Genomic DNA, 17,415 nt, shown 5'->3' with positions numbered 1-17,415 from the left:
CACGCTGCTTCCGCCCTCTTTCTAGCCACTCACTTTTGATTGGCAGCCTAAGTATTGGGCTTTGCATTAATATCCCAGGGCTCAGGCCTAGTTATCGATATTTAGAAATTTCTGCCCTACCAGAGACAGCTGTAAAGGCCCTATTACACGTAGCGATTATCGTTCAAACATTCGCTATAACGATCATTCGCTAGCAATAACTCGATTTTGTAGCGAGCGATTCTAAGTTATTAAATTCACTGATTACTGTTATGAATGATCGTTTGTATGTCGTTACATGGTCGCTAATCATTCCTTACACATGTTTTATTGGCGAACGACTTATTACACTATCAAATATGCAATAGATCAGCAAACTACCAACGATAATTTTTCAATTTTGAAAGACAAAAATGAAAAATTTTTCATTGTTGGGTGTTTTAGTGAATTGTAAACAATAATCGTTCCGTGTAATAGGAGCTTAAGGTAGTGGGGCCAGGTCACACCCCCTCAGGGAAGTGATTGGTTTTCTTCAAAAGGACAAAGGAAGATAGATAATGAATTTATGGAAGCTCAGGGAACTTCTTAAGGACAGAACAAAGACCTCTGAGGCGCAACACTACTTTAAAATGGGCTACAGATTTTATGATCTTGAATGACTTATTTTGGAGGAGGTATCCTGCAGGGATGGCAGCCAAGTGATACTATAGAAAAAAACTGTAATTTTAGTGCATTTCAGTGAGAGACAATATATACATATTCCATCTACTGAATAAAGATAGTGGAGCCACTATAGTAAACACAGTAGGAGACAATTTAATACATTTTAAATTGAATCTACTGTATTTAGGTTATTGCACCAAGCATCAGAGCTTGACACCACCAGAAAATACTTTGGTACACTGGTGGGCTGCTCAAAACCTGTTTACTAATAGGTGAAAGGAAGTTTTATTGTGGGGACATGCAGTTTTTACTGCTAGACCAGGGATGGGGAACCAGCAGTGGCATTGAGCCCTAACATGGGGGACCCGGTGCCTATTAGGCTGGAGATGCAGATGAGGCGGCCCATGGTACACTGTGCTAGACCATGGATATCCTTCAGATGACTAAAGGGCGTCTATTAGGATTTCCGGTAAACATGTACAGTACAGTGCACTGCAACTGTATACTGAAAGAGGAGGCATAATCCAAGGCCATTATTGGTTTCTATATGATTTTTGGTCATACACCCACACTTACCCCTCCTGCCTTTCTCCTGCACAGAACAAATCAATCATCACAGCATCAAATATTTTTAGAAAATATTTGTATCCCATAGTAAATTTGTTTGGTTTCCATGGATGAAATCTTGCTCACAATTTCAAATATTAATGTGACAGCAAGAGATGTTTAAATTAGTCGTGCAATCTGCTGTTCATTAGGGTCTATTCACACAGTGGCACAATAGCTGCTGTGCCCTCCCGCTCTGCTTTTATCAACTCTACAAAGGAAATCAATTGAATCTTTAACAGTTTCACTGAAGTCCTGATGGAATTGCTTCTTACAATATAAAGGGCTGAATTATACCTAGCTGCTCTTTAAAATGTACTAGTGACTTACACAGAAGACCCTCTCAGTACTGAAGATTTCGTTGTCAGTGTATTTATTTTGATACTAAGTATTTTAATGACTCATTGTTTGTATATGATAATAGCGCTTCAAGTAATTATAAAACCGTTGGTAATTTTTACTTGCAATACCAAGACTGACCACAAGGTGCGCTGTTCAGGGAAAAGTTTAAAGAGCGTTATCTACTGTTCTTCAAGCCTGTGTACTACAATACATTAAATTGCCATCTGGTAAATTGCTTGTTACAAAATCTGAGATGATTCTCTGGTCAAGTGCATAAATGTAATCTGAGAAGCATCAGGCTAGAATTGTCAAGCCAAAGCAAAGTCAATGTTTAAGAGCCAAAGTTAGATCCGGAATCAATCTGAGAGACATAGTCAATATTAGAGGACAAACCATTAGGTAAAATCAGCTATCTGATGATGTCATCTGATCCTGTTAGTTGCAGAGACCACAAGCTTTAACCTCTGCTGCAGTGATGAGTGTCAGACAACCTACAAATGTTATTTTTTAAACCCAAAGAATGCTATTGGATGCTACAGATTCGCGGCCGCAGGAAGCTCCATAATGCAAAAGCACATCAGCGCAAAACTACATTTATACACTTGTAATAAATGGATGTTTATTTTATAATGGAAAACCTTATAGGTACTCTGTAAAACATGGATGAGTTGGATTCCATAAGGAAACTGCTGTGAATTTTTTAGGTTTCCTGAAATTTGAGTGCCATGTGATTGTTTTATGTCAGTAATGTGGGTATTTTATTGTACAGTATGATGATTGGCACCATTAGTAAGTGTTATGTCTATAAAGGTGGCCATACACCTTCATTAACTGTTGGCTGGACATGTGTTCTTCCAATGCACCCAGCCAAACATTTTCCTTGGCAATCACTGGTAAAACGGGTGCTTTCATGGCTAGTTTGTGATGTACAAAGAGCGAGAGCAACAACAGTCATGTGTGCATGTGGCTGGCTCATTCTTTCGAAGTCTAAAAGAGTCACTGGCTTAGTTGTCCCTTAAAGGGGTTATCTAGCGCTACAAAAACATGGCCACTTTTCCCCCTCTCTTGTCTACAGTTCAGGTGTGGTTTGCAATTAAAGGACAACTCCGGCGGGACCCCCCCCAAAAAAAAAAACACAGACACACACAGACACCATACTCACCATCCCTCCGGTGACGATCGCCACTCCATTCGGCCGCCGTCCGCCTCACCGTCACCTGCGTCCGCCGTCCAGCGATGTCTCCTTCTTCCGGGTCCATGAGAGAGAAAAGGCTGCCAGCGCGCTTGCGCACCGGCAGCCTTTTCATTGGCTGGAGCGCATCACATGGCTTCCAGCAAGCTCAGCCAATCAGGGCTGAGCAAGCTGGAAGCCATGTGATGCGCTCCAGCCAATGAAAAGGCTGCTGGTGCGCATGTGCACCAGCAGCCTTTTCTCTCCCATTCACTCTCAATGAAGACGCCGAGGAGGAAGAAGACCCGGACCGCCCCCAGCTCTGACATCACCCGACACCAGAGAAGAGGACCGTGACGACCGTAATAGGTAATGTATATATTCTTTAACTTCCGGGGTGGGGGGTCGGGGGTCGGAAAGTGGGGGAAGGGGGCCAGACCGGGTATTTAACCACATTACAAAGTTATATAACTTTGTAATGTGTGTTAAATAAGCCAAAAAAAAATTTCGCCGGAGTTGTCCTTTAACTCCATTTACTTCAATGGAATTGAGTTTGAAACCCCACCCATTCTGGAGACAAGAAGAAGGGAAAAGTGGCCATGTTTTTGTAGCACTGAGTAACCCCTTAACCCTTTCCCGCACGAGGGCTCATGTGGGTCTGTAGGTGTAAAAATGCAAGTGCTATGGCCTTTTAAGCACAAGGAGGAAAAAACGAAAATGCAAAAACGAAAATTAGCCTGGTCCCGAAGGGGTTAAACGCTTGTAGATGTTGAGAAGAGGGCAATGTGGCTACTACCAGCGATTAAGTGGGTTCTGGGTCCAAAATGTGCCCAGGAGGACCCAATAGCCTTTGGTCAATGCTGGTAGGTGCCCTGACAGTTCTATAAGACAACTCTAGGATAATTATGGTACCAATGGTGGTCTAAGGCCATGTTCACACTACGTACATTTCAGGCAGTATTTGGTCCTCAAGTCAGGTCCTGATAGCAACCAAAACCAGGAGTGGATTGAAAATACAGAAAGGCTCTGTTCACACAATGTTGAAATTGAGTGGATGGCCGCCATATAACGGTAAATAACTGCCATTATTTCAATACAACAGCCATTGTTTTAAAATAACAGCACATATTTGCCATTAAATGACGGCCATCCACTCAATTACAACGTTATGTGAACATAGCCTTTCTGTGTTTTCAATCCACTCCTTGTTTTGGTTGCTATACAGCCTCAAACATACAGCCTCAAATATATATATAGTGTGAACCCAGCCTAAAGGTGGACATAAGCATTAGAAAGAAGAAAGTCTTAAGGTGCCTAAACACTTTCAACACCTGAAATGCATAAATGTTTGGCATCGCCAATGGGAAGGGATAATCTGCAGACTGCTCTGGCTTATCCCTCTGAGAACGAAAGGGTCGGGCAGTAAAAATTCATATAACCAACCTCTATCTCCACCAACATCACCTGTCAGTGGAGAGTCAGGATTATACACCTTATACACAGCTATACACATTTTGTCCATATTGGCCATTATGGTACCTATACACTTTTAAAAGCTGTTAGTCAAGCATTTGTTGGGTTGACAGCTATCTCAACTCATAAGCATTTTTGTAAGGTAAGATATGCAGCTGTCAGACTCCTCTGGTAGTAGATTGGCTCTCCAAAAACAGAAGGATCGGGCAGTTGAAATCCAACATGTCAGTACATAATTAATGAATATCAGCCACAAATTTCCAGCACATCTGATACTGCCATTGGTTAAATGGTTAAAATTCAAACAAGTAATTATTTTGGTCAAAATCAACTTTATTTTAATATGTATGAATTTCAGTCCTCATGGCCCACCAACAGGTCAGGTTTTGAGGATTTCCTTAGTATTTATAGTACTCATCAGGTAATATCATAGTTGTTCTTTGTATCCTCAAAACGTGACCTGTTGGTGGGCAATGAGGACTGGAATAGGGAAGCACTGCTTTAGCCAAACCCATTGACTTTGCTGGGACTGACAGGTGATAGGGGGGATAGAAGGATTAGGCATGTTGGATTTCAGTGTTGCAACACTATTGATCTAAGAGAGATGAGCTGTTGCCAGTGATTTTCCCCAGCTTTTGTCTGAAAAAAAATGGACATTTTGCTGAGTCATATTATAGCTATATCACACCTGCTTTAAAATAAAAGGTTCTAAAAATCTACAAACCGAGATTCGTGCTTGCTCGGTCCATCTTCTAATCTCTCTATAAACTCCTGAGCGCTTGTTATCTCCTGTTAATTAAACAGCCCTGGGATTTACTATGGAGTCCTAGCTAGTTATTCTGCACTTAATTAAATATAACTACTGTATGTATTCTGACCAGTCATTGTAATTACCTGTAATTGACACTCCTCAGTAATCTCGCTGCCTCCTAATAACCTTGCCGTCCGAATCAAAGAGACAATAGCATCGCCTCAGGTCACACTGGTGGAGATTAAATGACTCTGCCTCTTTCTCAGACCTATGAAATCCATGCAGACAAGTGATAATATGAGGCGTTGATGGCTTTTTTTCCCTCAGTGACGTGGACCTAATTAATCAAAGTGGCGGCTTTTTGGCACATCTGGATGTCACGGACTGAAGAAATATAGATATCTATTGTAAGGAACATGATTTATGGGCACTAAAAAATGAGAGATTAAATTTAATAAAATAGGATGGACGAGAGTTTTCAGAAACAGTGTACGCGTTGTTCATCAAGTATTCCTTAAAACATATTAGGAAATAGGTTGCTATAAAATGATATTTGCACTGAGAAACATGGAAACTTCTGTGAGTAGACGTACATACTTCTGCTGTATTCTGGCCAGCCATGGACTGGCTATTAAGGCATTTGTGCAGTGCCCTAGGGCTCAAGGTCAAATGAGGCCTGGGGACCCATGGACAATTGAAATACTACTTTAGGCTATGTTCACACTACGTATATGTCCGGCCGTAGTTCGTACGTGGCTGGACATGTGCGACTGAAACTACGGCCGTGTGAAAAATAGACATGCGGGCGAATTGCAAACATATGGGCGAACCGCGAACATATGCCCGTAGTATAGTTATGCTTCCTAGCTTGTTTCGAAGCGGTCTGAAGCAGGTCATTTACTTGGAAATCTTCGCCCAGCCCAGTAAACCACACAGAACCTTTTTAATATAAAAATCAAGTTCGATTTGGCTGAAATAAGTACTCCGTACGGGGCCGCATTGAAATCCACGGCCATGAGTTGGAACAGTTCCGGCTGCAAACAATGGTCTTGTTCATTTTTCACGGCGCCGTATACGATCCGGCCCTAGGCTTATACGTAGTGTGCATTGTGCGGCCGGATATCGTATACTTTCAAGCGTACGCATAAACCTCAAAACTATGGGCGTATATTCGCGGTTCGCACTACGGACGGAAATATATGTAGTGTGAACATAGCCTTAGGGTGGGTTCACAAGTAACTGATTCTCAGCGGTTTATATGCTGCGAGTTGCAGTGAAATCTGCTGCAAATCCCTAACTGTCATTTTGAATGGGATTACATAATTTTCATCCTGCGGCGAGTATGTAAACATCGGCCCCATTAACCTGTGGCTGCCCGATGCATACATTACTGGTCCACGCTGCAGCTTGCTTTGGGGGCTCCTGGCATCCTGATTGTCTCAGCCAATCAGTGTGCTGCCCCACCGCAACCACTGATTGGCTGAACGCAACATAAGGATGCTCAAAGGGTTTTCTCATGAGCCATGTACAGGATAAGTCATCAGCCAATGATCGACAGTTGCTGCTGCAGATCAGCTGTTCAGTGCCATCACTACACAGTGAACAATACTGGCAGCAGTTGCCTCCATTCACTGTGTAGTGGCCGGACCTAATTACTGCAGCTAAGTGCCCTTTATTTGAACAGGACCTGAGCTGCATTTGTGGTGTCCCACTAGGGGTGTTATTGTTGTTCACACCCTTAACAAAAGTCTGTACTCTTTGTGGTCTTATTGCAGCCAATTCAGGTATGACCACTAGATGTCACTGTGTTATGTATTTAAGTGTGGAAGCTGCACAGCTGAAGTGTCTCAAAGGGTTATTGTGTTTGTGTGTACCAGAATCTGTGACGAGTAGGATCTTTATTTTCTTCTGTCCTATCACCTCTTCTTTCTCCGCTTCTGTTGCAATCTTTCCACCCAACCACAGCTCGCCTTACACGCTGTTTAGGAAGTAAGTCCCTTGGGTGAAGGAGAAGTCTTAGTCGAGCTGCTGTGGAGAAAGGACACAGACCAGATAGCTCTCCACAGTGGTCCTACCTGGGCCCTGGCCCTCTGCCAGGTCCCCCTGTAAGGAAGAGGAGAAGTCTTAGTCAGTGCCCCGCATGGGTAGGACGCAGGACAGTGCTCTCTTACAAACTTCTCCCTCAGTGTCTATACCCTGCATGATGCAGTGTTAAACCCCTCAGGAGAGGATTAGCCAACAGATCATCTCAACCCACGCCATAGATTAGGAGAAACATGCCATAGATTAGGACAGTATCCACTAAAGAGCCAAAGAGCTGGGGACTCATCCGGGTGGAGCAAAGGTACTGTGAAAGTCTATGAACTCCATCTCGCAGCGCAAGTGTCAGCCAGGGAACCCTCAGCACTCTGCTCATCCCAGATAACAAGGTCTGGGGCCTACGCTAATGGGCATAAGGTGATGTGAAAACTATAAGAAGGTCAATACACAGGCACAGGTTTTCTCATTCTTCTTCTAAAAGCAGGGCCGGATTAAGGTTGGTGGAGAACCCGGGCGACAATCTTGTTGCCTCCCCCCAAAATAAAAAAAACTATACCATGATCTATACAGATGTCCGCTTACTGTAGGTGAGTAGGCCACTTAGCACCTTCCCCTCCTCACTCCTGGCTGTGTGGCTCAGCATCCTTCTCTGTTGTGCTCTGATGGTCACAAGAGGCTGCAGTGCAGAGGAAGATGCAAGGCCCTAAAGACAGGAGAGGGGAAGGCTCAGTGTCCTGTAGCTGTAGTTCTCCCTTCCCCCATTGGTGTCCTGTAGCTGTAGTTCTCCCCCCACAGTGGTGTCCTCTAGCTGTAGTCCCCCCCCCAGTGGTGTCCTGGTAGCTGTAGTTCTCCCCCCAGTGGTGTCCTGTAGCTGTAGTTCTCCCCCCAGTGGTGTCCTGTAGCTGTATCCCCCCCCCAGTGGTGTCCTGTTAGCTGTAGTTCTCCCTCCATTGGTGTCCTGTAGCTGTAGTTCTCCCTCCCCAGTGGTGTCCTGGTTGCAGTAGTCCTCCCCCCCAGTGGTGTCCTGTAGCTGTAGTTCTCTCCGCCAGTGGTGTCCTGTTGATGTAGTCCCCCCCACCAGTGGTATCCTGTAGCTGTAGTTCTCCCCCCCCCCCCCAGTGGTGTCCTGTAACTGTATCCCCCCCCCAGTGGTGTCCTGTAGCTGTATTCCCCCCCAGTGGTGTCCTGTAGCTGTAGTCCCCCCTTCCCCAGTGGTGACCTGGTAGCTGCAGTTCTCCCCCCCCCCCCAGTGGTCTCCTGGTAGCTGTACTTCACTTCCCCTCTCCTCTCCTTCCTCACTTACCTGATGCTGCCATAGATCCACCAGCCTGAACCCGGAACTCTGCTTCCGGGTTCGGGCTGGTGGGGGCCCCTAGGTGGTGGGGGCCCCGGGGCACGTGCCCCAGGTGCCCAAGGTGCCCTCCCTTTAATCTGGCCCTGTCTAAAAGTATTCTTCTCTCTACTCCAACATTCTGGCAGAGCACATTACTACTTGGGTTGAGACTCTCACGGCACCCTCCCCTCCACTACGCTACCTCAGTACAACTCTACCAACTCTACTATATCCCACTCAGCACTTATCACACAGATCTGGTGGTTCTGTATTCAAGTATTTATTGGAACTTTATCAAGTGTATACCAAAGATCTCTTGTATTACCTGCTGCACATTTACAAGTAGTAAATCAAATCAACGTTATCTACAGAGTCTGTGATTATTCACTACCACCTGCACAGCATATACACCGCATCCTTGGGACATCTCCCCTTTCTGTGGGTGGCTGGTCCTATTATCTGGGAGGGTCATTACACCGCTCTGGCCATCTGTGGCTACATCATCCGTGACTACACTATCTTAAGGGACCCGGTAGCAACCTGACAGGATACCGACCACAGGGGAAAAGGGTACAACCGGCTTTAATCCTTAAAAGCAAGCGTGACATCACACCTGTGTGCCCACAGGCACTGGCGTCTCATGACAAAACTCTTAAGGTCTGGCTGTATCTCGGCCATTCACCACAGGAATGGCGTTACATTTCCATCTAGCACGTGACCGGCTGTCCCATCGCTATAACACCATCCGGGGGTCACCACACATTTACACATAGCAACCACTACACAATGAATGGATACAAATTGTTTCCAACCCCGTTCTGGCCCCCTTCACACTTCTGTCCAGATTTCTTTTCAGGAAATCCAGATACATTTTCTGACCCATAGGGTTTTTTTGGGTTTTGAGTTTTCCTGAAGGTGTACTGGAAATTACATCACCTGTCCTATAATTGCCCTGAATTCCAGCACAGATGGCCAATAGAACCCATTGGGGCATCCAGAATTCCGGACAGCACCCAATAGGCATTGGTTCCCAGCCCTGTCAGTCTCTTATCTAAATGGAGGCAGCATTATGCCTCGAGCTGCTCTCTTCCAACACTGTGGCGCTCGAGTGACCTCCCTCATGTGCTCGCAGAGCTAGAAGACAGAGGGAAACTCTACCAGGGGCACTGCTGTCAGTGACAGTGATTGATGCCCTATCTCATGGATTGCTCGTCAGTCTGTTTTGCCCAGAAAAGAGAGAACCTACAGTACAATACATGCAGAGGAGATCCTGAATCTTCTTTTAAGTTCGCCTCCTTGTCAATTCGACATTCCTAATCTCAGTTATATGAAAAGGTATAATAGAAGAGTTGAAAGCTATATTATTTCAGACAGGAGAAAAATCATTTGAATTTAATGTATTCAGTCCCAATAATTTAATCATGAAATTTTAATGAAGACTGAAATTGACAAAGGGCTGAATAAAGTTGGTTTTCACAGATTAATATTTTTTTTTTGTCTGCTGAGAGATGTTTTTGTGAACTCAGCGTGTCTACAACTGCAACAGACCATGGCGTAGACGAGTGTGACAGAAACAGCGGGCATAAAGCACAAGGTGGAGCAGAAATGGTTCTATCAGATGCACCCTGAGGTGTTACAATAAAGTTTAATTTTGCCTCTCTGAAATACATGTTTCCAATGAAAAAAAAAAAAAAAAAAAAACATAGATTTGTGTGAACGGCAACATCATTTCCCCGGTCTCACTGAAATGCTTGGTGAGGCGAGAAAGCTAAGGTTTTGGCGAACAAAAACACAAAAATATTGAAATGAAATTTGATGTTAAGGTTGAAAATAAATTTCAGTCGTAATTAAAAAGCCAATACTCATGTGACTCATGCTGTCAGCTAAAAACAATTAGAATTCTGCAATGCCTATGGAACCAGATGTAGCCCCTCAGTACTGCTAAATAAACCCAAATCTGAACCCTATCGGTGTCATTTCCCTCAGAGACTGTGTGTACACGGCCATTACTCTCCAATTAGTGCAGGACGGAAAATCTGTTTATTGCTAAGCAGCCTGACAATTACATGGAGTATACTGTATATGTATTACAGAAGGGAAAAGGAAGTTACACCCAGCAGGAGTGTACAGCTAGAGGACGTACACATATTGCCATTGCCGTAAGGTCCCTATGTCACCAGCATTGGATGGGGGCTGTGACAGAGATTACATCAGGCTCTGGAGCATTAAATGGGCACTGACGTCACCAATAAATTCTGTTAAATAGGTTGACCATTCAAAATTAACTTGTCTCTTATTCACAAGTAAGAGATTGTGTGTGTGTGTGTGTGGGGGGGGGGGGGGGGGGGGGTCAGACAGTGGAAGGTATGGCACGTGACCTGCGGCTCTATTTATTTTTATGGAGCTGCCAGAAAAAGTTCTCTAAATTGGCAGTGGAGGTGATTTACTACATCTTTGCAATTTAATTCATTTATTTTTTTGCCTGTTCTCTATATGAAATATAGTTATATACTGTACATTTAGCTACTAGGTGTCTCAGTTACTGGGAAACAGCAGTCAAGGCTTTGTCACTAAGGCCATTTGGTCTTTAGTAACAGCAAAAAAGAGACCAAACGCAGGAATTGATGTCAGTCAAACCTGTGAAGATAAATGCTGATTGGTCAGCAGCTGTGTACTGCTGGAGATAAGTAAAACAGGCTTGGGTTAGCGTAGGGACCCATGTGAACCAGGAGACCGGCACGTGGTACATGGGGCAATATGGTTTGATGAAATTATATACCAACATACTGGCGTTGGTTTTTAAACATAGCCTAGCGGCATTAGTATCAGCCATAGGTGTGATGTGCAGCAGCTCCTTTCTCTCCATGTCGTAAGTAAAACAGGCCTGTCCACAAGCTTCGATTAAAATGCAGAAGCATGAACAGTATAATATAATATACATTAAAAACAAAATGGACATTATAGATGAAGCAAGCATTAGATATATATTTTCTTGCCTTTTTAATTTTTCTTATGTCATGACAGGTACACTTAAAGTTATACCTCTTGCATTGGTACATAAAGACATTTTAAAAATGCAGGATACATAGATCATGGGTCTCCAAACAGCGGCCCTCCAGCTGTTGCAATACTACATTTCCCATCATGCCTGGACAGCCAAATCCAAAGCTTTTGCAACAGCTGAAGGGTCGCAGTTTGGAGACCCATAATATGGATGCTTCCTAAGGGTGGGTTCACACTGAGGAATTCTCTCGGATTTTCAGGCGGATTCCGCGTCAAAATGTGCGCAGAATCTGCACGTTATTCTGCCCGTAAAGAATGAACATTGTGAATGCACATTGGCTTTACTGGGCTTTCCGCTTATTTGTTCACACAGCAAAATTTCTGCGCTGAAAATTCCGCCGCGGATCCGCTTTCCGGCTGAAGAATTGACATGTCAATTCTTTGGGCGGATTCCGCTAGAGGAATCCTATAGAAGTCAATGGGGCTTTAATTCTGCTTGAAATTCTGCTCGAATTCCGCTTACATTCCGCTTGAATTCCGCTCAAATTCTGCTCCTATTCTGCCAGAGCAGAATAGGCGAGGAATTTCAAGCAGAAAACTTTCTGCTTCAATTCCTCGAGAATTCCTCAGTATGAACCCACCCTAACTTAGAATCCATCTACTTTTCTGACTTTGCCATTTGCCTTGTTTGGATAATTGTAAAGGACCCAAGCAAAGTTAACAAATAAGCCAAAATAAATAAATAAATAAATAAATAAATAATAATACATGCCCTATTCCATGATATTGCCATTTGGACACTCACTGATCCCTACTGACAGTCCCTACTGATTTTCACTTGCTGGTCCTGTCTTGACATAAGATCATTTGCTGTGTGAGTGACCTTACTTATACTGTGACCTTGTTCACACATCAGATGGGACCAGGAAGCAGTGATTAGTGATGATCAGTGGCAGCATCAGGGAATCGGGCAGGCGAGGAATGTTGTAAAATAAATAAATACATTAAATTAAAACTAAATACAACCACTAAACAACATCTTTACAGGGGTTGTCCGAATTAGACAACAGGGGACTCATTTGACTTCATATGCCCAACTAAGGAACAAAGAAAAGAGTTTTTACACTATTGAGTACTGCTGAGAACCCTTATGATATCTGGGATAAGGTTTCCCTACATAAATGAACTTGCAGAAATAACATATTTCAATATCACAATGAGAGGTGTTGAGCAACAAACTCAGCTCTGATACATTTGACAGCTTATTTTCCATAATAAGTAAAGAGTGAATTTCACTTCATGTATGTAAAGTGCAATCCCTCCTGCAGCCCATTAGGATGATCACTTTACAAAACAGGCAGGCTTTGTGGCAGCTGATACTGACACTGGGAAAGATCTGACAGCTGAAAAGAAGTGTAACTTTAGAATATGTTGAGAAAAGGTCAAGAGCAGGCTTTCCTAGAAACAATATGCTGCTGATAGGGTTACCATCCAGACCATTAACAAATCTGCACTTTAAGTAACCTCGGTTCTTTGCAACTTAATCCTATAGGGCTTTAAACTGTAGCATGTCTAAGACATCAAACATATGGGATTTCCCAACAAGGCTGTCCACACAATACTTTGTGTCATTCTGATGTTTCATGGCCGCCATGAAAGCTACACTGAAAGGATTGTGATCATAACAAGTCATTTAGTGCCCTGCATCAATCCATCCTATAGATTTATTTACAGCAAGCACTTACTCCTCACTATTGCTGTACCGTTTCCCTACTGGTCTGCCTGTCTTGCTTTCCTCCTATAGGTCCCTTTCAATTTGTTACGGCCACTGCCTCATTGGCCAACATGGACAATAAAAAAAAAACACCTTTAAGCCTCTCCTAACACAAGCAGCGAGTCCTGGCCTCAACTCCATCTGGACGCTGAGTATGGTAAATAGATCTTGATGGATCCTTCGGCAGTTCTCCCCAACACCACATTCGGCATGTCAGGCTGCAAAAGAACGTGATGATGTCCGGCCATGTGGGCTATTTAGACGGGAATCAGCCAACCATGCCTTTAAAATAAACTAGAAAATTCTTACCCTTGCCTGACTCTTGTCTAATCTTGTGCCACTTATCCTGATCATGACTCCTTTTTGACAGTAACCTTGAACTCTTCCTTCTCCAGCATATTCTTCCTGCCTTATCATTTGTATTATTCACCTGGTACTAGTACTTTTTGGTTCCACTTCTATGTATGCTCTCAACTTATCCTATGGGATTTTGTTTCCTGATGGTTCTCCTGGTGATGACCTTTGGCTCCATTCTTCTCTATGTGAATGCTTCATCAGCACTACAGTCAAGAATTGGTGACACTTTTGGGAATCTCAACAAGAGTTAAGTACAGGAAGATTTCTTAGGTTATGCACCATAGTTTATGGACCATAGTCCATTAGGGTCCATGTACATGTCCATTAGGGTGTTTCCATTAGGGTGTCTGTTAGGGTGTTTTCATTTTTCCAAAGATAGAAATGTTATATGACTTTGCTTATGCCCCGAGTCTCAGTGATGAAAAAGTTATATATGCCAAATTTCAAGAAGACTGGATAATATTTAAAGGTTGCACACTTATAAGTTTTGTAAGGGCAAAAAATATGATTTTTCAATATTGATTATTTTTATTGGGAAAACTAGAAATCACAAACTTAAAATAATATTAGAACGGCCGATGTCTTACGCCATGTGAACATGGCCTAAGTAATACAAAATACCAAAAAAAGTCATACATTGGTCCAAAGAAGCCAATCCTATGTTTGTTTCTGATAGATACCAAAGGTGTCTCTTAGCATATGTGAGAGCACTTTTTTTTATGTCTGCATCTGGGTAAGTGCTCAGAAGCGTGTGTGTGTGTGTGTGTGTGTGTTTGTTTGTATGTATGCATGTGTGTGTGTGTGTGTGTTTGTCTGTGTGTGTGTGTGTGTGTGTGTGTGTGTGTGATCAAAGTGTGCAACCTCTAAATATTTTCCAATCTTTTTGAAATTTGGCATATATACCTTCCTTTAACATTATTGAGACTCTAGGCGTAAGCAAAGTCTTTAAAAATTTAACATTTCATTTTTTTTCCCTTACAAAATCAAACACCCTAATGTCCATCCCTTCATATGTTCATTATACCTATCAATTGCCCAATCCATCTATTGATCATTAAAATATTTTGTGCATACCCATTTTGACAGTACTGCTCATGTATGATTAAAGATATAAAAATATATAATTCCATGCAGAGCAGCAAACTAAATCAGGAAAAGGAAATCCTAGGTGTGACTCTATCAAATACTGTATGTTACAGTGAAATTATACCAAACATTCCCGCCTGTACATCACAAGATACAATCGTAGTAATAATAATATTGTTGTTGTTGTCATCGTCATTATTATTACTTCATAAAAGACATATCCCCTTGTGAAAATTTTTTGTATGAAAAGTGCATTCAAATGATCTGACTATGGCTCCAAACTAACATGATAGCAAAAATAATGAGATTGACATCATTCATATCATTATACTGTAAACTGCAGGCAGATGTTCTCTATTGGCCTCATTATATGGCCATCTTCCATGTGCGCACTGAGAGGCTCCACTTGAAGCCAGAAACCTGTGCCAAATTGGACAGTGATCATGCCTTTGGACTCCTGGGTAGTAACAGACTATATATTGCTAACCTGACAGGTCAAGACACAAGCCTAACAACAGGAGACGATCACTACTGAGGCCAGTTATGCATATGAATATCCCTCTATATAGCATATAAGGGTATAGTTATATACATGTATTGTATCCAGGTTAATGCAAAGTAGAAAAACTTTCTAAAAGTAAAAACTCTAGTTAAGGATTCTATACCTGCAATTCTCAACCTAAGCCAATTGTCAATAGGATTCAAGGTTGATACAGAGACAATATGTCCAACATTGCAACCTGATTGAAAGATGATCAATGTGACTTGAGAGTTGCTGCTGTAATCACAGACACTACCAAGGTCTTAAGACTTAGATCTCTTTGTCCTAAAAAGGGATATTTTATGAAAAAGAGGGCTAATTGATCAACCTTGGCCTGTTTGCGTCCGAGTTGATTGGGAAACTAAAAACAGCTGAGTCGACTGTTTTTTATAATTTTCTAACTTGCATTTTTATTTGCATAAAAGACTTAGCACTAGGCCAGGATGCCATCTTTTTGTAGACTGAAATTAGCCATATTTTCACTGTTAACATAGCAGGGGTGGAGGACTGACCCTTTAAGCTGTGGGTCCTCTTTTTTTTTCTATGTAAACCATTCTACAAGACCTTTCAAAAATATGAGTGAACCTGCTATCCTAACTACATTTTTTCATGCAATACATAATTATTATTGCCAAGGATTACCCAGGATTGCCAAGGATTCTCCCTGTCCTGTTTCCGACACCCCTGATATCACTTTGGGGAATCACTAGGTAAAGGCTCATTAATTTGATTTATTCAGTGTTACTGCCCTGTCTCTGTGCCATGGATAACACAAGGGTGTTCTTTTGGGGTGATAGAGGGGTCTCTCACCATATGTACTGGAGAGCTCAGCGTCAACCCAACCTTATATCATTTTCAAACATGCAAATCTGAACTATTTGCTAAACATCTCCTAAATCATCAGATGAGAATGCCAACTGTGTTTCATCCCAACACCAATGTAAAATCTTTCCTTTCTGGGCATATGACATTGTGCCAACTTCATTTACAGGGCAAACTAACTATTGCAAATGAATGGTAAACAGACAGACATCATTTGTTTTGTGGACAGAAATTGAGTCAATGAGAGTAGACCATCATGAGAGCGCATAAGAAAATTGTGATTACCGGCTGATTATCTGGGAAGCCAGCACGCTGCTTGCAAGACAACAAAAGACTTATCTCAGTGCAGGGACCATGTCTGGATATAATCTGTCACTAAGAAGTCTCTTTGGGACTGTTCAAAATGCAGATACACACTTAGCTTGTGTCATCCAAGACATTTTAATAAGATTGAACTTGAAGATTGACAGTTTATGCTTCTCTGCCAATTCCTTGTGTTTTTCCTTTGCTAAAGTACATACTGTAGGGAGGATTCATTACAGACGATTCTCAGATAATTGTTTGAGATTGGCGCCATAGCCCATGGCAGCTGATAATGCATGCTAAATACATGTGTTTTCTTAAAGTGAAGTACTTTAAAGGGACTGTCTTCTTTTTTATCATGTCATCTTTAGGTCAAACTTTCTGTGTTTATTATATACAGCAGCTGTATAGACTTTGTAACTCTATCCCCTGCAGAGCCCTAAGATTAAAGAACATCATCTTTTCTGCCTACAGCTGCCACTAGAGGGAGCTCAGGGCATGATTGCATACAAATTTTTAAATAGAGTTCAATGTAGAAACAGGATGCAGTATTTATCAACTAAATTGTTATTGATTAGAGTCAGATACTGATCTTTCTCTTTTTCAATTTTATTTAATTTAGGACATTATTATAAGAGCAGCCATGTTGCCTGTGTTGCTTTTAGTGCAGTTAGAGATGCACTAGAGTAAGACTCATAGTTGTAGAAACAATAGTCTGTAAAAGACCCTATTGACTTCTATAGTCTTATTTTTTAGACATGCTCTGCTACCTGTGCAGAGGTCAGCATGCATGTTGTTTTCATGTTAGCGTGGGTTTTATCCAAGTACTCCGGTTTCCTCCTACACCCAAGACATACAGGTAGGTGAATTTAGATTGTGAGCCCTAATGGGGACAGGGAGCAATAATTGGCTAAACTATGTAAAGCTCTGCGGAATCAGTGTATGCTATACAAATAAAAAAGCAGCATTTATTGTGATAGATGGATAGCACATTGTTCTATTTTGCCCCCCCCCCCCCCCAAAAAAAAAAAAAAAAAAAACGTTTATTCCCTATCCTCAGGATAGGGGAAAAGAAGCTGATTGGTAATTGTCCGATCAATAGGAATAGGGAAACCACTATCTTTGAAATGAATGGAGGACAGGAGAGAGGGACAGAAAAAGGCCAGGCAGC

Source organism: Dendropsophus ebraccatus, chromosome 13 (assembly GCF_027789765.1).
Source record: "Dendropsophus ebraccatus isolate aDenEbr1 chromosome 13, aDenEbr1.pat, whole genome shotgun sequence".
NCBI lineage: Eukaryota > Metazoa > Chordata > Amphibia > Anura > Hylidae > Dendropsophus > Dendropsophus ebraccatus.
This window is presented reverse-complemented; position numbering follows the sequence as displayed.